This window comes from Engystomops pustulosus, chromosome 5 (assembly GCF_040894005.1).
Source record: "Engystomops pustulosus chromosome 5, aEngPut4.maternal, whole genome shotgun sequence".
Taxonomy (NCBI): Eukaryota; Metazoa; Chordata; class Amphibia; order Anura; family Leptodactylidae; genus Engystomops; species Engystomops pustulosus.
Genome location: NC_092415.1, coordinates 92,733,769 through 92,755,410, shown reverse-complemented (window position 1 = coordinate 92,755,410; position 21,642 = coordinate 92,733,769). Strand labels below are relative to the sequence as shown.

The 21,642-nt window shown below is 42.8% G+C and overlaps 1 protein-coding gene across 10 annotated transcripts in view; it reads right to left on the bottom strand.

Annotated features, from left to right (window-relative positions):
- The window catches only part of PIGN (phosphatidylinositol glycan anchor biosynthesis class N), a 249,710-nt gene extending 229,826 nt beyond the window's left edge, over nucleotides 1-19,884 (bottom strand). For 3 of the 10 annotated variants that reach the window (XM_072152720.1, XM_072152714.1, XM_072152711.1), the window contains exon 1: nucleotides 18,945-19,173. The gene's annotated coding sequence lies outside the window, so the exon portion shown is untranslated. Of the gene's footprint in view, nucleotides 1-7,631; nucleotides 7,751-18,783; nucleotides 18,868-18,944; nucleotides 19,174-19,729 lie in introns of those variants that run through there. The other 7 variants (XM_072152713.1, XM_072152715.1, XM_072152718.1 and 4 more) reach the window with 7 other exon arrangements.
- Nucleotides 19,885-21,642: the final 1,758 nt, after the last annotated feature.

Sequence of the window (21,642 nt, the reverse complement as noted above, 5' to 3'; positions counted from 1 at the left end):
TTTCCTCACAGTTCAGTGCTCCAGCACTCATATGCTGCCAGGAGCCCTAACCAATGTTGTGACAAAAAAAACTACACTTATCTCTTCTTCAGCTTTCCCTACACTTGTATGTATATAAATAATCCAGACAGACACAAGATAGAGCGATCACAATCCCCCCTCCCCCATTCCCTCACACTCCACAGCAGGAAGTGGCAGGAGAGACTCTCCAAGTCTTCAAGCTGCCCCATCATGTGTTGTGCTGAAGTTTTACTTAAATGGGTAGATAGATAGATATTAGATAGATAGGTGGCACTCCAATTTAGTGGGATAAATTAAGTGGTTTCATTCCCAAGCTGCTACGTTTCAGCTTCGTCTGAAGCCTTTCTTAAGCAAATGGTAAAGTGCATACAGATTATATTTATAGGAAGTCAACAATACATAATAGGTGGAGATTGTTGACATACACGTCAATCATATGGATAGCATTTGGATCGATAATATACATGATCATCAATAATAAAATGAAACAATGTGAATACATAGTCCAAAGTGTACATGTGAGTGAATAACATATGTTAACATTGTAATCCTGTTCAAGACAAAACAGCGTCTTCCAAGTAGGTCTGCGCATGCTCTGTCCGGGCTCACAGGTTATATTCAATTACAGCCTTTTAAGTTATCACGCCCTCTGAAAGAGACACACCTACTCCACTAAACCTCTGGCTACCTAGTCGTACGTGGTAAGACTGCCGTCTGTGTCACTTCCGGTTTGTCACGTGGTCTCATATGTGAGCACCAAGGTCATAGACAAGTGACTTGCCTTCGGACATGTGCAGTACTACACCCAATGTATGGGCGCCATCTTGTTTGAGGGCAAAAACGGAGTTGGTGTTTATAAATTACTATAGGTAAGTCTACCAGGCAAGGGAACCATCTACCTCAGATAAGTATCTGTGGCATATTCCGTATACCATCTCCACCATTGGGACAAACCCAAAAGGAAAAATATCAATACTTATACAACCTCAGCTTTTGATGGACAATTGGAAAGTCCCATGAAGGTAACAGATACAGGAGGTAGAACTTCGGGAAGGCCCATTGTGACAAGTACAGCGTCCATATTATCTAATGTGGCCATTTTTCTAGATAGAGTCTTGAGGTCATTTGCCATGAGTAGTGCATCATACGTACGCGACACGTCTGATTTACTATCCAACTTGAGTGCAATGTCATATTAGTCTCGTTTGACGTAACATCTTTATATACCTCCATCTCTCATGAACAGGGTATAAAAGCTGTAGTCAAGAAGTTGGAAAATTCAGAATATTCCTTATTATCCCTGGTGTTACCAAAGAATTTTTTTTTTTGGAGATGAATTTTATTTACAAAACCGTGGTACAGCTATGGGGGCTAACATGGCGCCCACATATGCTAACATTTATATTTTATTAAATTGGAGGAGGATTATTTGGAGGAGAATTTCGTCTATGTGTCCCACCACTTTGGCCTAGTAGCCCGGTGGTGGAGATACATAGACTACATCTTACTCCTTTGGAAAGGTACAGAATTGTAATTGCAATCGTTTTATCAATATCTAAATACTATTGACCAAGTGGTTAAATTCACTATGGCAAAATCTCAGACAGAAATTCAGTTCTTAGATGCATCTGAAAAGATCGAAAATACTGTATTGAAGACTGATTTATTTACCAAACCCACGGACAGAAACCAGTTACTAAGGTATGTGAGTCACCATCCCAGACCGATGATTAATTCTCTACCTTTAAAAAGGATTGTAAGCTGAGAGGACCAATTAGAGACTCAACTAGACAAGATGACTAATAAGTTTAACCCCTTAAGGACGCAGCCATTTTGTAGCTTAAGGCTCAGCCCGATTTTTTGGATTCTGACCTGCGTCGCTTTATATGGTTATAACTTTTGAACACTGTTACTTATCAAAACGATTCTGAGATAGTTTTTTCCCCACATGTTGTACTTCATTTTAGTGGTAAATTTTGGCTGATAAGTTTTGCGTTTATTTACAAAAAAAAAGAAAATATGATAAATTTTTTGAAAAATTTGCCATTTTCGAAATTCAAAATCATTGCGTTTTCAGGCAGATCGATTTACCACCTAAATAAGTTGCTGAATAACATTTCCCATTTGTCTACTTTACATTTTCATAATTTCTGAAATGTCTGGATAATTTATTTTGATGTCACGCGGCTTACAAATAGAATATCGCTTTTCCGGATTTTCAGAATTGACTATTTTGGGGATAAATACAGTTTTGAATGAAATTTTACATATTTAGCATCAAAACCCCCTATATAACCAACCCATTTTCAAATCTGCACCCCTCAAGCTATCAGAAACCGCTTTTACGAAGATTGTTAACCCCTTGAGATCTTCATAGTAATTGAATCAAAATGGAGGTGAAATTTAGAATGGTCAAATTGTTCCCTTATACGTTCATTTAGCACTAAAATTTACACATTTCCAAAATATAAAAAGAGAAAACCCACCATACAATTTGTCCTGCAATTTCTCCTGAGTACAAAGACCCCCCACATGTGGCCGTGACTTGTTTTATGGGGGCACAGCGAGGTGCAGAAGGGAAGGAGAGCCCTGCAACTGCCAGGATTTTAGTTTCCTCATTGGCCCCTTTTGAAGGCTATAAAATTTTTGCTTTTTCGTTATTTGGGCCATGTGATGCCATTTTTTTTGCGCGATGAGATGCTTTTTCCATTGTTACCATTTTGGGGTTGGTATCACCTATTGTTGAAAATTTAGGAACTTTTTTTGAGGGCAGGAGTAGAAAAGCATCAGTTCTGTACTGGATTTTTTACTCTTTTTTTTTTTTTTTTGGTGTTCACCGTATAGACTAATAATCATGTTATCTTTATTCTATGGGTTGATACGATTACGGGGATACCAGACATGAATATATTTTCTTACGTTTTACTAAATTTGTCAAACAAAACCCTAATGTGGGGAAAAATCTATCATTTATGTATTGCCGTCTTCCAAGTGGCATAACATTGTTACTTTTTTGGCTACGGAGCTGGTTGATGGCTTATTTTTTGCGGGACATGTTGTACTTTGCACCAGTATCATGTCTGAGTACACATGGTTTTTTGATCACATTTTATAGCATTTTTTGTGGGATTGAATAGCTAAAAATCATAATTTTTGGAAGGTTTATACCAGTTTTTTTTTACGGCGTTTATCGTGGGGGTTCAATAATGATTTACTTTTATTCTACGGGTTGTTACGGACGCGGTGATACTATATATGTGGGGTTGGTGTTATGATTTAGACTTTTTTTTTAGTTATATGTCTCTTTATATGTTTTGGGGGTTTGGGGCATTTTTAGTGATTTATTACTTTATTTTTTTATTGAATAACATTTTTTTTTTTACTTTTTCACTTTTATACCATGGGACATGAACAAGAAATCCTCTGATTGCTTGTTCATAATAATATTCTGCAATACTTATGTATTGCAGAGTATTATCAGTGTCAGCCTATACACTTGCATAGGCTGGCACTGTGCCAGTAAGATGACGTCACAGACGCCATCTTACCGGCAATTCTTGCAGGTAACTCTGGGGTCCAGATCGGACCCCAGAGTTGCTATAGCAACGATTGGCGCCCGGCGAAAACGGTTCGGGGGGGGGCGATCGTGGGGGAAAGACCCCCCAGAGGCATGTTAGATGCCGCGGTCGCGCTGACCACGGCATTTAACGGGTTAAGCACCCGCGATCGGAGTCAACTCCGATCGCGGGTGTTACACTGGGGTGCCGGCTATCAGTCACAGCCGGCACCCCGTGTTTCCCGATGCCGGTTCGGCTCAGATCTTGAGCTGAACCGGCATGGGCTCAGCGTCCGATATATCGGACGCTGAGCGCTAAGTCATTGAGCTCAGCGTCCGATATATCGTACGCTGAGCGTTAACAGGTTAAGGAGAGGGGATATCCCAATACTACGATTTTGAGGAATAGAACTTGATTGATGGAGTATGATAGGGATACGTTGATTAAGAACAAGACATTAGCCCCCCAAAATTTTAAACGGATACCATTTATTTCTACATATACAAATGAAAGTCCTAATATTGCTAGAATTATACGTAAACATTGGCATATACTTGAGAGTTGTGACCCAGATATTGAGGAATTTAAAAATCTCCCACTTCTGTCCTATAAAAGATTGAAGAATCTAAAAGACTATCTAGTCAAGGCTGATGTTGGTTCCATGAAAAAGATGAGACAAACTACATTAACAGGCAGATTACGGAAAGGCAGTTATCTTTGTCTTTCTTGTATAAACTGTACATTAATAATCAAGGGTGAGAATTTTGTACACCCCAAGACAAATAAAATATCACGAATTGACCATTTTTTGAAATGTGACAGTACATTTTTCATATATGTCTTAACATGTCCATGTAAGTTATTGTACGTAGGCGAAACTATGTGGGATTTTAACCACCATAGATATACAATTCTAGTAAAAGGAAAGATTTACCGCTTTCGAGGCACTTCTTGGAAGCAAAACATACTGGAGGTCAATTAAGATTCTGTCTATTAGACCATGTACCACCAATGAGACGAGGAGGAGATAGACAGGTGATAGTGAGACGTAGGGAACTGGAGTGGATTTATAGACTAAATACTTTGAAACCCAATGGTTAAAATGTAGATTTTTCTTTATCAGGTGTCAGACAATAGAGCTTACGTCTTTGGATCCTCTTTTATTTGTGTATCTGACTGTGTTTAGGAGATGTGGATTATTTATAAAAACTGATTGAATACAACAATATTTGTTATTGATATGTGTCTATTTGTTCTTTTTTTAGAAAGAAAACAGAACTTGAGGAACACAAAGGCGATCCTGTTCTTTAATTATTCTTTAATATTTTGTTGGTTTGAAAATATTTTTTATTCAATTTTTAATAAAAGATCTTCTGCCTCTATCTGCTGCTTGCATTGGGACTTTTCAGGTGTTCATCAAAAGCTGAGGTTGTATAAGTATTGCTATTTTTCCTTTTGGGTTAGTCCCAATGACAGAGATGGGATAAGAAATATGCCACAGATACTTATCTGAGGTAGATGGGTCCCCCGCCTGATAGAGGAACCTAGAGTAATTTACAAACACCAACTCCATTTTTACCCTCAAACAAGATGGCGCCCGTAAATTGGGTGTAGTACTGCGCATATGTGCGAAGGCAAGTCACTTGTCCATGACATTGGTGCTCACGTGTGAGACCATATGACAAACCGAAAGTGACGCGGATGGCAGTCTTACCACTAGGTAGCCAGAGATGTAGCAGAGTAGGCGTGTCTCTTTCAGAGGGCGTGATCGCTTAAAAGGCTGTAATTGGACAAAACCTGTGAGCCCGGCCCGAGCATGCGCAGACCTACTTGGGAGACGCTGCTTTGTCTTGAGGAGGATCACAATGTTAACATATGTTATTCTCTCACATGTACACTTTGGACTATGTATTCACATTGTTTCATTTTATTATTGATGATCATGTATATTATCGATCCATATGCTATCCATATGATAGGCCTGTATGTCACCATGCTCCACCTATTATGTATTGTTCACTTCCTATAAATATAATCTGTATTCACTTTAACACTTGCTTGAGAAAGGCTTCGGACGAAGCTGAAACGTAGCAGCTTGGGAATGAAACCACTTGATTTATCCCACTAAATTGGAGTGCTGCCTATCTTTTTACTTTTCTGTTATGGGGGACGCAGCTGGTCCTGAAGTACGTGCATGTAACCATTTCTTCATCTGTTCTGCAGTGACAATAAAAAACTTTCTTTGTCTTAGATATGAGATAGCTAGACAGAAAGCTATTAGATAAATAAGTAATATCTATCTATCTAATATCTATGCTCTAATTGGTCAGCAGCAGGTGCTTGTGAAGAGGTGACAGGAGGCAGGTCCCGTCCCTTCTTCTTGCTGATTGTAGTTTTTTGAGAGCTGGAAACCCTGGTTGCTATGGGCCAAAAGAAGTAATAAATGAGGACCGAGGGGCAAAATACTTTGAGGAATGATTCCCAGGGACACCTGGAGCAGAATTATGTTTTTTATGTTTATTTTTTGCTCGGAATGACGGTTACACCTAAAGTTATAAACCTTTTACGTCCTGAAGGGGTTAAAGGAAATCTACCACAGGAAGACCCACTGACAAATCACGTGACTCAGGGCACCTTTGGTCTACAGAAGAAGTTTACACAATATGAGTGACCCTTTTAGGGTATTCTACTTACCCTAGCAGACAACCCATTTAATCTTTAAAATGCATCATCTGTCGTGTACAGTATTAATACAACATCATTGTTGTAACTTACTACAACCAGAGCGGAGATTCTTTCATTGTAACAGGTGGATTTATTCTAAAATCTTATATAGGTCAGACACAATGGGGGAGATTTGTGTCAGAGGTAAAACTTTTCAGTGCCCAACTGTAATTTTATAAGCAGTGGTGTGAAAATTAACTCTGATTGGTTGCCATGGACAACTGGAAGAGTTCTGCTCTCAGACACTTCTAATAAAAGGCATTATGGGAGATTTATCTATCCATCTGCATAATTTTATTGGCTCTAGGTTACAAGAAACACAGACTGCTGCCTGTGTGAATGTGCTCCTGTGAGAGGGATATAAAGGGACATAGTGGATGCATACAGGTAGCAACATCTTTAAAAAAAAAACATGTGCATATGTATAACATGTTACAGTGATCATAAGCATTAATATACTTATAAAGAGCATTTAACATCAACAGAAAATGTTCATTTAACAGGAAAGGTCAGACAGTTCTCTTACAAGTAAAGAAGATGTGCAGAACCACCAGCCTAACACTTGGTGGCAGTATAAGACAAGGTAAGGGAACAGGACAATCACTACAGTGCAGGCAGAGACATTCAGCAGCCACAACGTGCCTTAGGAAAGAACATACTTTCTGCTGCATTATCTGCAGCAAAGTCATTTATTATTCCCTTTACAAAGTCCAATTATGCTCGGGGAAACAGCACAAGAGCAATAAACTGGATTTATGAATCACTGAATCTTTAGCCATTTAGCAAACAAGTAACTAAAAATGTTAATTTATCTATACAAGTATTAAGAATGCATATTCATAGATATAAAGACATACTGCCCCATATTGACTAAAGGCTTTGACGTGCATTGCATTTTCTTGATTTATTGCCGAATTGAGCCTAACACAACTTGATGCTTTGATACTTTTCAAAAGTGCAAGACAAGTGGTTGGAATATGTTGACTAAATTTTAGCAAAGATGTGCCAAAAGTATCACATAGCATCCAACAATGTAATGGATTTAACACATCTGGTAACTGCAAGGTATACACTTACACTCAAATAAGTGAATTCTCTATTCTTATCTGCTATTTTGCATATATTGCTCCTCTTTGCATCCTTCTATACCTGCATGAACACTGTGATAGACTATTAGGCAGTAACATTCCTAAACAGAACAACTGTTACAGCACTGCTGTTCGGCTTCCAGGCAGGGACTCCATGCATCATATTTATCTATGATGCAAGGGATCACATCTTCTACACAAAGCTTGGATCTGACTAGAACACAATCCTTTTTCCACGTACCAGGCACATTCATGTGCAGGGTGTCTTAGAGTTGGTGGGTGTAGATAAAGCTGTTGTGACTCCTTCTCCATTGCCTCTGCATGGCTGCTATGTAACGTGGCAGCTCAAGAAGCCTCTGCCTGTCTTTATCGATATCAGAGGAACAGGGTGGAAGGAGGGAGGATGATAACAGCCAAAGTGAAGCAAGAAGTGAAGAAGGTAAAGAAAGAAGCACTATTCTTTGTTAATATATGACAATATTTATTATATTATTTTGCACTATTAATCAATAGTTTGTAGAAAGAATGCGTCCCTTTGCACTTGGTCAGGTTACACAATGGACTTTGTTATAGTTGTTACTCTTCTGCCAGCAGACAGAATAGAATTTTCTTCTATTATATTTCACTATGATGCACTGCATTTGGTCCATGGAATCTTAAAGGGAACCTGTCACCACCCTAACACCACAAACCTACAAACACTACCTTCTTCTGTAATATGTACATCCCCTGGAGGGTCTTTTTATCATATTTCTGCCTCCTAGTTCTCCATATAGCTGGAGAATGACATCACAATTAGGTGGGGAAGAGCAAACTGACTGCAGGACACGGGGGGTTCCCGAATATATCCTACAAAAGAGAAAAAGATGATTTTTCATTCATGCTGCAACCTAGATATATACTAAAAAGAACTCAAGAGGACGTACATATTACAGAGGAAGGTGCTGTCGGGGGGTTAGTGTGGTCACAGGTTTCCTTTAACAACATTTGAGTCCGATTCCACTGCCCAAGTGCGTTCACATGCCCAAGACTCTTCAGAGTGTAGAAACTGCTGTAAAACTGTGAATAGAAGTCATATAGTGATGCCGTTAGTTTGGGTCATCATACTCCATCAGGCCGAGACAAGCAGCCCAAATATGGGCAACATTTGTATTTCACATGTAAAAATGAGTAATGTTATTTACTGCTCACACTAACCGCTACTCCCTTTTTTAGGCTTTACTTTTCGTAAAGCAAACGAAGGGCTGCGAGGAGGAACATGGTACAGGCAGTCCCCGGGTTACATACAAGATAGGGTCTGTAGGTTTGTTCTTAAGTTGAAATTGCATGTAAGTCGGAACTGTATATTTTATCATTGTAATCCCAGCCAGAACTTTTTTCGTCTCTGTGACAATTGGATTTTAAAAAAGTTGGGTTGTCATAAGAATCAGGATTAACACTAAAGCTTCATTCCAGACACCTGTGATAACTGTTATAGATGTTTATTGTAGCCTAGAACTAAAGTACAGTAAATTCCCAATATCCAGAGGTCTGTTTGTAACTAGGGGTCGTATGTAAGTCGAGTGTTCTTGAGTAGGGGACCGCCTGTATTTTGTTAAAACATTGCATTTCATAAAAGCAATGTTAACACAATGCAAACAGACCAAGTCTGAATTGAGTCTTAAAATGGTATACAAATGCTGAGTGAGACTCCCGTTCCCCACTATACTGCACAAATATGAAATTCCTGGACATGCCCCAGGAATTGTGACTTTATCAAGACTTATAGGTCATTCACCCTACAATTTATATGTTTTTGCACTCCTGTTTGTGGTTAGCAACAGAATTGGGCTATCCTATACAAACCAGCATGCAAACCTGCACCAATATCCTTTTTAGACATGATTTTAGCTACGGAAGGAAGCCATCTTCCTATGTGCAACACTGCAAAATATGTTCCCAAAAACCTCATGTCATATTTGATCCACTACAAAGCACGGAACTGGAAATTATTAAAAATTAACTTTTTCTGCATATTTTCAAAGTGGTCAAAACACAAAATAAACACACATTACATAAAGACAACTGCTGCCCTAATGGACAAATTCCAGCGCCCATGGAGTAGTCTTGCCATGTGCATGCTGCATGAACAGGAGGTTTTGGATCAGTAGGGGGAAAAACAGGTGGTGTAAAGTCAAACCATTTATTCAATTTCTAATCCGTCCCCGCACTCCAAAGATGACTCCCTCCCTTACAGGGGTAGTAACAAAATTTGTCCCTCTATAGACTATACAGGCCCTTGTAACGTTCCTAAACCTACCCTATGCATTGTCATGGATTTAGGACACATCTCATTACATATCCCACTTCCACCGGGAGCGAAGGGGGAGGGTTTTTAATACCATCCACTGCTGTAGGAGTCAGTGCCAAAATGGTGGCTGCATATCTGACACCCACAAGGACTAGGAAGGTATGGGGAGTTGAAGTCCACTCCCAGCTATATGGGGAGTTGAGTTTTAATGCTAGTGAGTGCCTGTGGGTGCACCAAAGCAGTGGATTTAAATTTTATGTCCCACCTCCTCTGGGCATTCCGGTCACATGACATTTCATCACCTACCACATTACTAGGTGTCCTGTCCTTAGACAGTTCTACCTGTGTGTAGAGCGGCATCCATCTATCACACTAATTATTGCTAATATCACAGAAAACACCCAAAATGTAATGATTTATTAATCATTCAGATGGCTGTACTAGAGGCAGTAATCTGGTCACCATAGAACTTTATGGGTCACGGTGCTAGTCCGAGCGAGCACACAGCCATGAGAATGAGCCCTAAGAGTTATATTTGATGTTTTTGGCGCATTTGTTTTACATTACTATGGTTACATACGCCTTCCCTCCCTGTGGAGGAGGGATGACGCTCTACACTCCGGTAGAGCTGTCAGAGGACAGGTCACCTAGTGATGCGGTAGGTGATGAACTGTCATGTGACCGGACGCCCACCTGAGAGGAGGTGGGACTTAAAATTTAAATCCACTTCTTTGGTGCATGCAAAGATTTGAAACTCAACTCCCCATATAGCAGAAAGTGGACTTCAACTCTCCATACCTGCTTAGTCCCTGATGTGTCCTAAATGCATGACAAAATGCATAGTTAAGGTTTAGGGACTTTTCGAGGGCCTGTATAGTCTATACAGGGACAAATTTTGTTACTACCCTTGAAAGAGCAGAAGTCATCTTTGGGGTGCAGGGGGTAGATTAGAAAAGCAAGCATGCGGGCAAGACCATTCATTTATTCCTTGAGCAGTGGAATTTAGCCACTTCTCTTTATTATACGTAATGTGTGTTTATTTTGTGGTTTGACCATTTTTTAAATATGTAGTAAAAGTTACTTTTAAAAATTTCCAGATCAAATATTCAGTTATAAAACCACATGATGTTACATACACCAGAAAAGAAATATTTTTTAATTCCAGGATCTTTCCACAGTATTTGAGGTTGTAAATAAAAAAGATAATGAGGTCCTCACAACTTGAAGGAAATCTATCATGAGGAATCTACTATCAGAAGTAGTTCTGTTGGTGGATTCCTCCTGCCTGCCTCTGCCCTAATCTGTAATGTAATAATCCTGGAACCTAACCTAACTTGTTAAAAAAATGTATTTTAGTCATATGTTAATTAACTGCAGAGGCCACTGTGTGCCTGACCAGGCTGGTACACGCTCCATCAGCCTCTGCAGTTAATTTACATATTACTAAAAGTTTTTTTTTTTTTTTTTAACTGTATTTTTATTTTAAATATATTAAAGATACAAACATTTACAAGTTATGTAACATTTCCATTCTGTAACATTCGAATACAATAATAAATGCAATACAGACAATTGAGCAATGAAAGGACTGAACTAGCCCCTTATTTTTTTTAAAACATTGAAAAATAAAAAAAGAATAAAAAATAAAAATTTACAAGCATCTGCTTTGGGGCTTACTGCCCAAGAATAAGACATAAAACATAACAAGCACAAGACAGACACATCTGGGGAGGAATAGGGGGTGGGAGGGGAAGTGGTCTCAGATAGTAGAAGTCTATCAATACTTCCATGCTCGAGGACACAGGTATCGTTCCTATATGTTCGTTGCCCAATACAAGTCCCAGGGACTCCACACTTTAACAAAGAGATCCGCTTGGTTATTCATGGAGGCCGTCATATTCTCCATGCTTCTGACTTCTCTCACCCTTGCTAATAGATTGGTATGAGTTGGAGGGCTTTGTTTTTTCCAGTGCTGTGCAATCAAGCAGCGAGCAGCGGTGAGAATGTGTAGACAAAGCTTTCTGGTAGCTTTAGCCACTGGGAAGTCAGTGACATTCAGCAAATAAAACAGCGGATTCAGGGGGACCTCTATTGCAAGGACATCCTTAATCAGCTTTCCTACACCTTCCCAGAATGGCTGTATAAGAGTGCATGTCCAGAAAATGTGCTGTAGGGTTCCCCTTTCTAGCCCACATCTCCAACATTTATCTGAAACATTTGGGAATATTTGGTGTAAAAAAGCGGGGGTGTGGTACCAATGGAGCAGCAGCTTATATTGGTTCTCCTTATAGGCTGTACACAGTGATGTTTGGGCCGCATATTGCCAGATTCTTCGCCAAGTCCCCGCTGAAATTGGGCTTCCCACTATCAATTCCCATTTTTTCATATAAGAGTGAGAAGGAGGCACTGCTGGGTCAGGATGTAGTAACAGCAAGTATATTGCAGATATTAATCCTGCCGTATGGGTTGATGTTTTGCATATATACTCAAATTCTGTGGGTTTGGAGACCCTATCTGACTTACTCACGATTTGTAAGTAGTGGCGTATTTGCAGATAATGATAGTGGGAGGATTGCGGGATATTATACTTTTCCCGGAGTGTTTCAAAAGGTAGAATTTTTAGGGTCATGTGGTCCACTATATCTGCAAAGCGGAACAGGCCCTTTGCATGCCACGGTTTCACTGCTGCCCCTGTCATAAACTCTTCGGTTGCTGGGGTGTGGAGGAAGGATTGCAGTGCAGAGGCCTGTGATACGAGCGGGAATTTGGCCCTGCAGGTATTCCATATGCTAAACGTGAATGCTATAGGGCCCAACATTGGTGCGGGGGGTGACGAGAGCTTCTGGGACCACAGGAATGAGTTAGGGTGGTGAGGGGCTAACCATAATTTTTCAATTTCCATCCACTTTGAGTAGGCCCAGAGCTGTGACCATGCTGGGATACGCCTCAGATGAGCCGCCCAATAATATTTGATCAAGTCAGGCATGGACAGTCCTCCCTTAGATTTATGAGAAAGCAGGATAGATTTAGCCACGCGATGTCGCTTCTGTGCCCACACAAAGCGAATGAGAGAGGCTTGTAGCGATTTGAGAACACTCATGGGTACTGGGATTGGGAGAACTTCAAATAGGTACATTAGTTTGGGTAGTATTGTCATTTTGACAGAAGCAATTCTGCCAAAAAGAGATAGAGGTAAATTATTCCACCTGTTAAGCAACTCTCGGATCTCCCGAATCAGCTTCGGGAAATTTTGTTCATAAAGTGTTTTATAGGATGGGGTGAGATTTATTCCCAGGTATTTTAACGTGGCTGTTTTCCACGAGTATTTGTAGTTGGATTTCAGCAACTTTACTGTGTCCTCGGGTATGTTGATGGGCAGAGCTTCCGTTTTGGACTGATTTACCTTGTATCCTGAAAGAATACCGAAGTGTCGCAGTCTGGCTGTCAGGTTAGGTAGGGATATCAATGGCCTTGTCAGAGTTAGGAGAATATCGTCCGCAAACAGTGACAATTTAAATTCTTTGTTTTTAATGTGAATGCCCTGTATGTCTGGATCTTGACGAATTATAGCAGCTAACGGCTCTATACATAAGACAAAAAGAAGGGGGGATAGGGGGCAACCCTGTCGCGTCCCATTCCTAATTTGCATGGGTAAAGCCAAGGCGTGTGGTAGTTTTATGGATGCCGATGGATTCGTGTATAGTCCTTGTATAGCCTGCAGAAAGGACCCCCGTATTCCCACATGTTTTAAGACCTGTGACATAAAGGACCAATTAAGCCTGTCAAAGGCCTTTTCTGCATCCAAGCTCAGTAGTAAGGCCTGCTGATCCATTTTATTCACCGCATCTATGAGGTCAATTGCTCTCCTTGTGTTGTCCCCCCCTTGACGGCCCGGTATGAACCCCACTTGATCCTTATGGATCAGTTGTGGGAGCCACTGGATCAGTCTGTTGGCTAAAATTTTCGTATAAATCTTAAGGTCAGCATTAAGGAGAGCAATAGGCCTATAACTCGCGCAATCCATCGGATCTTTACCCGGTTTGGGGATTAGAGTGATAAATGAGTGGGTCGCGGATTGTGGAGGGGTCTCGTCTGTCATGTAGGCGTTGAATACCTTTGACATATGGGGTAGTAGGATTTGCAAGAATGTCTGGTAATAAAAGTACGTCAGGCCGTCTGGTCCCGGTGCCTTCCCATTGGGTAGGTCCGTCACTACCCCCTCAATTTCCTCCGTCGTGATTGGGGCATTTAGTAATTTGATAGCTTCTGCTGGTAATCGGGGGAGAGAGCAAGAGTCAAGGAAATCATTTAAAAGTTCCTCCCTTTCTGTACTAGTTTGGGGTAGGGTGTCTGGTAGGGAATACAGGTTGGAGAAAAATTTGTGAAATTGCCCTGCTATTTCCATTGGGTCATGTAGGAGGGTTCCTGAACTGTTTCGGATGACATGGGGGGTCTGATGAGTTCTCCTGTCCTGTAATTGTCGTGCCAGGAGTGTATGAGCTTTATTACCCCTTTCATAAAATCGCTGCCTGGATAAGGTCAGCAATTTTTTTACCTGCTTAAGTTGGACTTCCCTAAGCAACTCCCGTAGTTCTATCAGTCTTCTCAGTTTCCTAGTAGAGGGCCTTGCAAACATATCAGCCTCCGCTGCTACTATGTCCTTTCTTAATTCTAACTCCTGTTTCATCCTATCTTTTTTAGTCCTAGATCCCTGCTCTATAAAATGTCCCCTTATCACTGCCTTGTGAGCTTCCCACAGGGTTGATTGTAAACGCACCGAGTCTACGTTAAAACGAAAGTATTCTGTAAGCGCTAAGGTCAAGGCTTCCTTAATGTGGGGGGCTTTCAGTAGTGCTTCGTTGAGTCTCCAATGACAAGTGTGTGTGTGATGAAAGTCATCTCTCAGTTTCAGTGTCACCGGCGCATGGTCTGACCACGAAATGGGGCCCACCTCCGCATCCTGTAGTGAGCGTAGAATCTGGGTATCCCTGAAGAAGTAATCTATGCGGGTGTGGGTGCCATGAGGCGGTGAGAAGAAAGTGTATGCCTTATCCCTAGGTCTACACACCCGCCATAAATCATACAACGCAAAGCTTCTTATCACTTTACGGAATGCGTTAGCCAGACCCTTTTGAGACCTACTTGGGGGAGCATTTGTTAGCGCTAATCTGTCCATGTTCTCAGAAAAAATGAGGTTGAAGTCTCCCCCTATCAGTAAAGGTGCTGGTGGCAGTTTAGAAATTTTGTTCAGGACCTTACTGAGAAATTGAGTTTGGGAGGAATTTGGAGCGTACACGTTGCATAGATGGATGGGGTTTCCATTAAGCGTACCTCTCAGAACAATATATCTACCCATAGGATCTATCACTGCCGAAACCCCCTGTATCGGGCATGTTGTGGATAGAAGGATCGCCACCCCAGCTTTCTTGCTATCGTGTGAGGCTACATATGATACAGGATATAAATGGCTGGCAAAGGCGAATGTGCCTTTAGAATCAAAATGGGTTTCCTGCAGGAATACTACGTCTGCTTTATGTACCTTAAGTTCCTTGAGCAGTAGTCTCCGCTTTGCAGGGGAGTTCAGGCCCTTTACATTGAGTGTGAGAAGGTTGACCATATTGCAGGGAGTAATAAAACCTAGTCCCAAGTGTAAAATCTACTGATGCTACCTGATTCCGGTTCTAGCCATAAACTGGCCTTGTCTATTCGTGGAGTGAAGAAGTGAAATCGGTCGCAGAGTTGGATAACTCCCTCCTTAGGTAGTTGTAGTGTAGCCGAAAGAGATATGTCTAGTCTTCCTCTGCGGTGACCTAAATAATCTTCTGGAAAAGAGGATGAGAGAGAAAGGAAAAACAAGGGAGGGATAGGGAGGGATAGGGAGGGGGGATCACAGGACAAATTTAACACTTACTACAGTACTAACCAAGTATCTATACTCAGGGGTAGGGACTAACTTCCCTCCCCTGGTTAGGGTCCTGTACCAACCGCCTCTCCTGCTTCTGCGAGGGAGTGTAGCCGGCTGGCCCAGGCCTCTCTGTGTTAATCAGGGAGACCTAGGTATGGCCCTTAGTATGGGGGAGTACGCCACCGCAGCCCCGCTCTATTAGTTTTATAACACTAACACCAATTCCGTCACAAAACAAAATTCGTATTAAACATAACAAAACCCTGATCCCTGGCACCATTAACGTGCGTAATAATAGCACCATTAAGTAGCTGCAGTCTTCAGTTGAACTAGTTTGTAAAGGATACCGCTATGTAAACAATGCCTTTCAGGTCGGTGGACTTCTTTGTGAGCCCCCTGAGGGCCTTCTCCTTTTCTTTATCTGTACTGTGTTCCAGACCGGGGGCAGAATGGGAGGTGGGTAGGCGATTTCCCAGTCGCTGATGTCTGCTATCGGAATGTCCCAAGTGCTGCAGAAGAACTCCAAATCATAGTAGGAACGTAGGGTGGCTGATCTGCCGTCCTTTGTTGCTGTAAGGGCAAATGGAAAGCCCCACTTGTACAATATGCCGTGTTGTCTCAAAATATCCAGTAGAGGGCGCAGGTGTCTCCTTTTTTGTAGAGTTATCCAGGACAGGTCTTGAAATAATTGTATCTTTGCTCCTTGAAAACCCACCTCTCTGTGCTTCCTAGCAGCAAACATTATACGTTCCTTGAGCTCAAAGTCCTGCAGACAGCATATAATATCCCTAGGATAAGCAGATGACGATTTTGGTCGTAATGCCCTATGGGCTCTTTCAAACTTAATCTGTATCGCATCATCCTCCAGCACCGTAGTGAACAAAGATGTCAGGGTGGCTTTCACATCTTCTTTTCCACTCACTTCCGGGATTCCCCGCACCCTTATATTATTTCGTCTGCCCCGATTGTCTAAGTCTTCCAAGTGTCTAGTCATATCTCTCAGGACATCAGTGTGGGATGCTACTGTCATCTGAACTTGCGACATGGTACGCCTGTTATCATCTGTTGTTGTTTCTACGACTTCTATACGGCCCGCCATGTGCTGTAAGTCTTGCCTTATCTCAGTGATCTCAGATTTAAAGGCATCTTTTACCTCCGTGAGAAGCATTTTAAAATCCTCTTTGGTAGGGAGGTTCTGCAAATATGTTTGTAAGGACGTCACCTCTTGTAGTGAGGAAAGTTTCCCTTCTGATCCTGTATGTGATTCAGGGGATGAGGCCCATACTGGGGATGGCTCTTGATATCTGGTGAAAGATGGGGTAGCCCCTATGTCTTCCTCCTGCATGTCTTCTGGGTCCCACTGCAGAGGATCCCGGTAATGGGGAGCTTTCTGCTCTCTCTGAGGCTTTGGAAGGTGAGGGGATGTTGGATGGGACACCTGTGGGTGCCCTGCACGTGCTGCTGCACTGTATAATTTCCCTTCCTTAGCAGGGTACTGCTTGGAGGGTGGCTCAATGGGGCTTTTGCTTCCCTTTGTGGACCTCTCCTGCACCTTGTCTTCTGAGGTGCTTTGCGGTCTGGAGGGGATCGTGGCTGTCTGGGCCTTAGCCCGCACTTCGGGGGCTGCCTGCCCACCTGCCTCCCCTGTTCCCCTAGCTTGTTGCGGCGGTGACGCCGACTCACCCTTCCCCTGCAGCGGTGGTGGTTTAGTGGTGCCGGGGCGTCTGCTTGGCGCTGTTGGCGACATCTTCGTCGCGATGCGGGACTCTCCACCGGCCGCGGTCCTCTCTGCTCCTCTGTGCACTGCAGAAGATGGCGGCTGCACGTGCTCCCGCCGTTCAGCCGGCGGGGTGATCGGCTTCAGGTAGCGGTCCAGGGGCTGAGTTACACCCCGGGATCGCCTCTGCTGGGTAGCGGAGGGCTTCTGCTCCCTGTCGGAGCGCTGACGGAGCTTCGGTGCCAGCGTGCTCTCCTGTATTCGGGCGGAATCGGCACCAGGGATCAGGAGCTCACGATTCACGCGGCCATCTCGGACGGTGGTTAGCCACGCCCCCCACTAAAAGTTTTTTAACAAGTTAGGTTATGTTCAAGGATTATAAAATTACATATTAGGGAATATGCAGGCAGGAGGATTGTACCATCAGATCTACTTTTGATAGTAGAATCCTCATGTAAGGTTTCCTTTAAAGTGCAACTCCTCAGTGTTCACATTAGGTAAGAAAAGCACAGAAAGTCATGGATGGTTAAGGTATACATGGCAGGTGAGATCTTAAAGTTATATTTTTTATATATTGTAGATCTAGATATATAGATATGTCTGAATTCTGGCACCCCTGCAGATCGTGGAGAAAGCAACTCTGAGACAAAAGTATAGCTCCATTCACTGTGTAGACCCTAGGAGGTCTAAAAAAAAACCTAAAAGTTCAAATCACCCCCATTCCCCTAGAATTGAAAAAAATAAATAAAAAAGTAAAATCGTAAACACGTTAAAAACACGTATCGCCGTTACCCAAAATGCTGATCTATAATGGAAAATAACCCCAAATGTCAGAATCGCCACATTGTCACAACTGTTATACAGCTCTGTACAGAGAAAAATGAAAAAAGTTGTGGATTTTTGAGGGTGAAGAACAAAAAAAAAAAGAAACCGAATAACATAAAAAGGCCAGCGGCGTTAAGTGGTTAAAGCGAACCTGTCACCAGGAATGTAATTTTTAGCTGGTGATAGGTCCTATGCTATGCCGATTTTAAAAATTGTCAGCATTCTGAATACTAAACCTAGTGGCAGATGCGTTTCTAATTGAGATCGGTGAGAAGCAGCACTTCTTTTGCATTGTTTATTTGTAAAACACACTGAGCTTTTTTCCAATAACAAACATTTCAATGGAAACGCATCTGTGATCAGGCAAGCCCCTACCATTTGTGAACGCAACCTAAGTAATTGCATAAAGTGGATGGGAAACAATGACAGAACTTGATCCTGCCAAGTGTGAAAGAAAGACAGTGGTACGACAATGGAACATGAAAAAGAGAGATGATTATAATAAATAATGAAAGATTTGATACACAAAACATACATTATAGCACCAGCAACAAAAATACTATTATTACTAATTATTGTACAGCAAAACACTGCAGCAAAATTTGAAATCTGACAGCTAGCTTGTCCTCTCTGTCCACACACCAGCTTACACTCACTGTGCTTGGTTGCTATGATCAACTGTGCCTAATAAATGGAGACACGCCAAGTGACTTGACCAACGTGGAAAAACCCAGATCTCTCTATTAAAAGACAGAAAGAGAGATATAGGGGAGGTGACATATAATGGATGAAATGAGACAGATAGACACTCACACACCTGTAATATGGACTACACGCAGCCACCTCATTGAAAGCTGCTGCAGCTCCCCACCTGCCGGTAATAGTGGGTAACAGCGTCCCCTTCAGGATCTGTCACTGCCCTTACTGTATCCAAGTACAAGACGCCTCTGATCACCCGGATCACATCACATGCATTCTCCTGTTATGCTCCCCGATGCTTCCTGGTCGCTCAATGTACACGTCATGAAGAAGCAAGGCATGCCGGGAGTTGTAGTTTCCCGGATCATTTGTGAGAATGGCTCAGAGAAATTATGAATTCGTTTTCTCCGCCCTTCCCCCTAAGTAATTGAACTTTGATTTCTACTGATTATATATATATATATATATTTAGTTATAATTATATCAAAGATAGAGACATTAAACAATATGGAGACCACAAAATAGCATATACTAATGGGTGGTCCTCCATCACATTCATGGTGTGCCCCTTTGTCCTCCATTATCGTAGCCCCTGTTCACCATCTACCTCCTATTGTAGCCTCTGTCATCCTTCCCCCTTCTATTGTAGCCTCTGTCGTCCATCATCCCTTATTGTGGTCCCCTGTCCTCCTCCACTCCCCTCATTTTGAGGCCCTCTGTCACGCACCCCCTTCATAAAGTGGCCCACGCAGGGGATGATAGTACTAGCCACAACCCGGAAGCGGAGTCTAAGTGGACCCCTGGTCTCCACCAGAGCAAAGCGGGATGGTCTTTCTGCGGCGGGGAGCCACCAGGTCACTCCACGGGTGCGACTAGGCCCGCGGTGGCAGCCAAGGTACCTACACAGGGTAGTCAGGACCTCGGGTAGGCAGGACCTTGGGATGGCAGGATTTCAGGATTTCAGGATGGCCACCGGGATACAGGACCACCACAGGAACACAGGACCGCCACAGGAGTACAGGACCAATACAGGAACACAGGAATGCCACAGGAACACGAAGGCAGCTGTAGATTCTGCCTGGAAAGGCAACAGTTAAATGGGTGTAAGTAATTATCCAATTATGTGGCTGTATTGTGATTGGAGAGGTGCTACCAACTGACCAGGGGGAGTATAAAACCCCTGTGCAGTGGGAGCACATGGTCTTACCTCATTGTCTGTCTGAGGAGTCAGAGTGAAGAGAGAGACAGTGGGGCAGATTTATCAAGCTGTCTAAAAGTCATAATATTTCTGGTTGCCCATGGCTCCCGTTTAAAATATTAATAAGCACTGGTAAAATGAAAGTTGAGCTGTGATTGGTTGCCATGGGCAACTAGAAATAGTCTGACTTTCAGACAACTTGATAAATCTGCCCCAGTATGCACACCACACCTTCAATGCTGCCACAGATACCAATCCCATCAACGGAGTCAGGAGACTCTGATCCCAGAGCTGCAGCTTCCACAATTTGGACACAGCTCCACCTCAACTATCCCAGCCTGCATCTACTACCAGCCTGGTGCACCATTCCTGCGGACCACTCTCCATGACTCATCCTATGAACACTCAGGGGTTGCGCTAGGGAGAAACCAGTACATTATCCTCTCCCTCCTTATTTCTTGCAGACACCACCTGCTGGAGACTTGCCAGGCTGTAGGTCAGCCCTTCGGTCCCCATACCAAGCACCGTGACAACAGCGCGACCAAGGCCACACTAGCCAGCCACTCCGGGATTCTGGGCTCCGGCTGCCTCCAGGCCCGAAAGAAAAGGATAGGCCCTGGTGGGGGATGTTGCACATGATTTGACCCACCCCCCAATCGGTTAACTCAAACAGCAAACAGACCACCAGTTAAAGAATGTGAATGGATAGTATGTGTCAATCAAAACAAGCTTAAAGGTAGATCGGGTCTATAAAGGTAGATCGGGTGGTAGGTGGATGAATGGGACATGAGGATAGCCCTTTTTTGGGCTAATCCTCACGTCCTGGCTATCTTTTAGAAAAGTTTAATGCCGGCATATGTAAATTTTTTATGCGGCTACTGGAGCTACTCCACGCCCCAGTAGCCACGTTACTCCGCCTACCATTTAATCTTCGTCGCGCAGCTCCTCGTAGCTGAGCGCCCTCGTCCGAGTCCCCCGGCATCTGCTGCCTTCTGTGCATGCGCAGTTACTCGGGCCCCGGAGCAGCGGACGCGCAGCCAGAGACTAGGACGAGGGCGCGCAGCTACGAGGAGCTGCGCGCTGAAGATTAAATGGTAGGCAGAGTAACGTGGCTACTGGGGCGTGGAGTAGCCGCGATGGTAGTCTCATGTCCGGCTACTCCACGCCCCAGTAGCTGCATAAAAAAATGTACATATGCCGGCATTAAACTTTTCTAAAAGATAGCCAGGGCATGAGGATTAGCCTAAAAATGGGCTATCCTCACGTCCCATTCATCCACCTACCACACGATCTACCTTTATTAAAGAGAACCTGTCATGCAAATTAACCCACCCAAAATAAAGACTTTATTGAAAAACTGTGTTTAAAAAGCATTGCCCTTATCCCTTAATGGTTCTTTTCTATGGTGGCAATGTTACAAAAACCAGTTTGCAAACTTATATGCAACTCACTTAATGTGAGTCCAATGACACTAACTGTGTCCTGCATCTTAAAATGTACTTGCATTGCCCTGATAGTCCATGACATCGCTATGATATTCTACTGTGTGAATGTAGAGAGCTCACTACACTCCCTTTAACCCGATTAAATTATGTTAAACGTGGTGTGGAACTGGTAA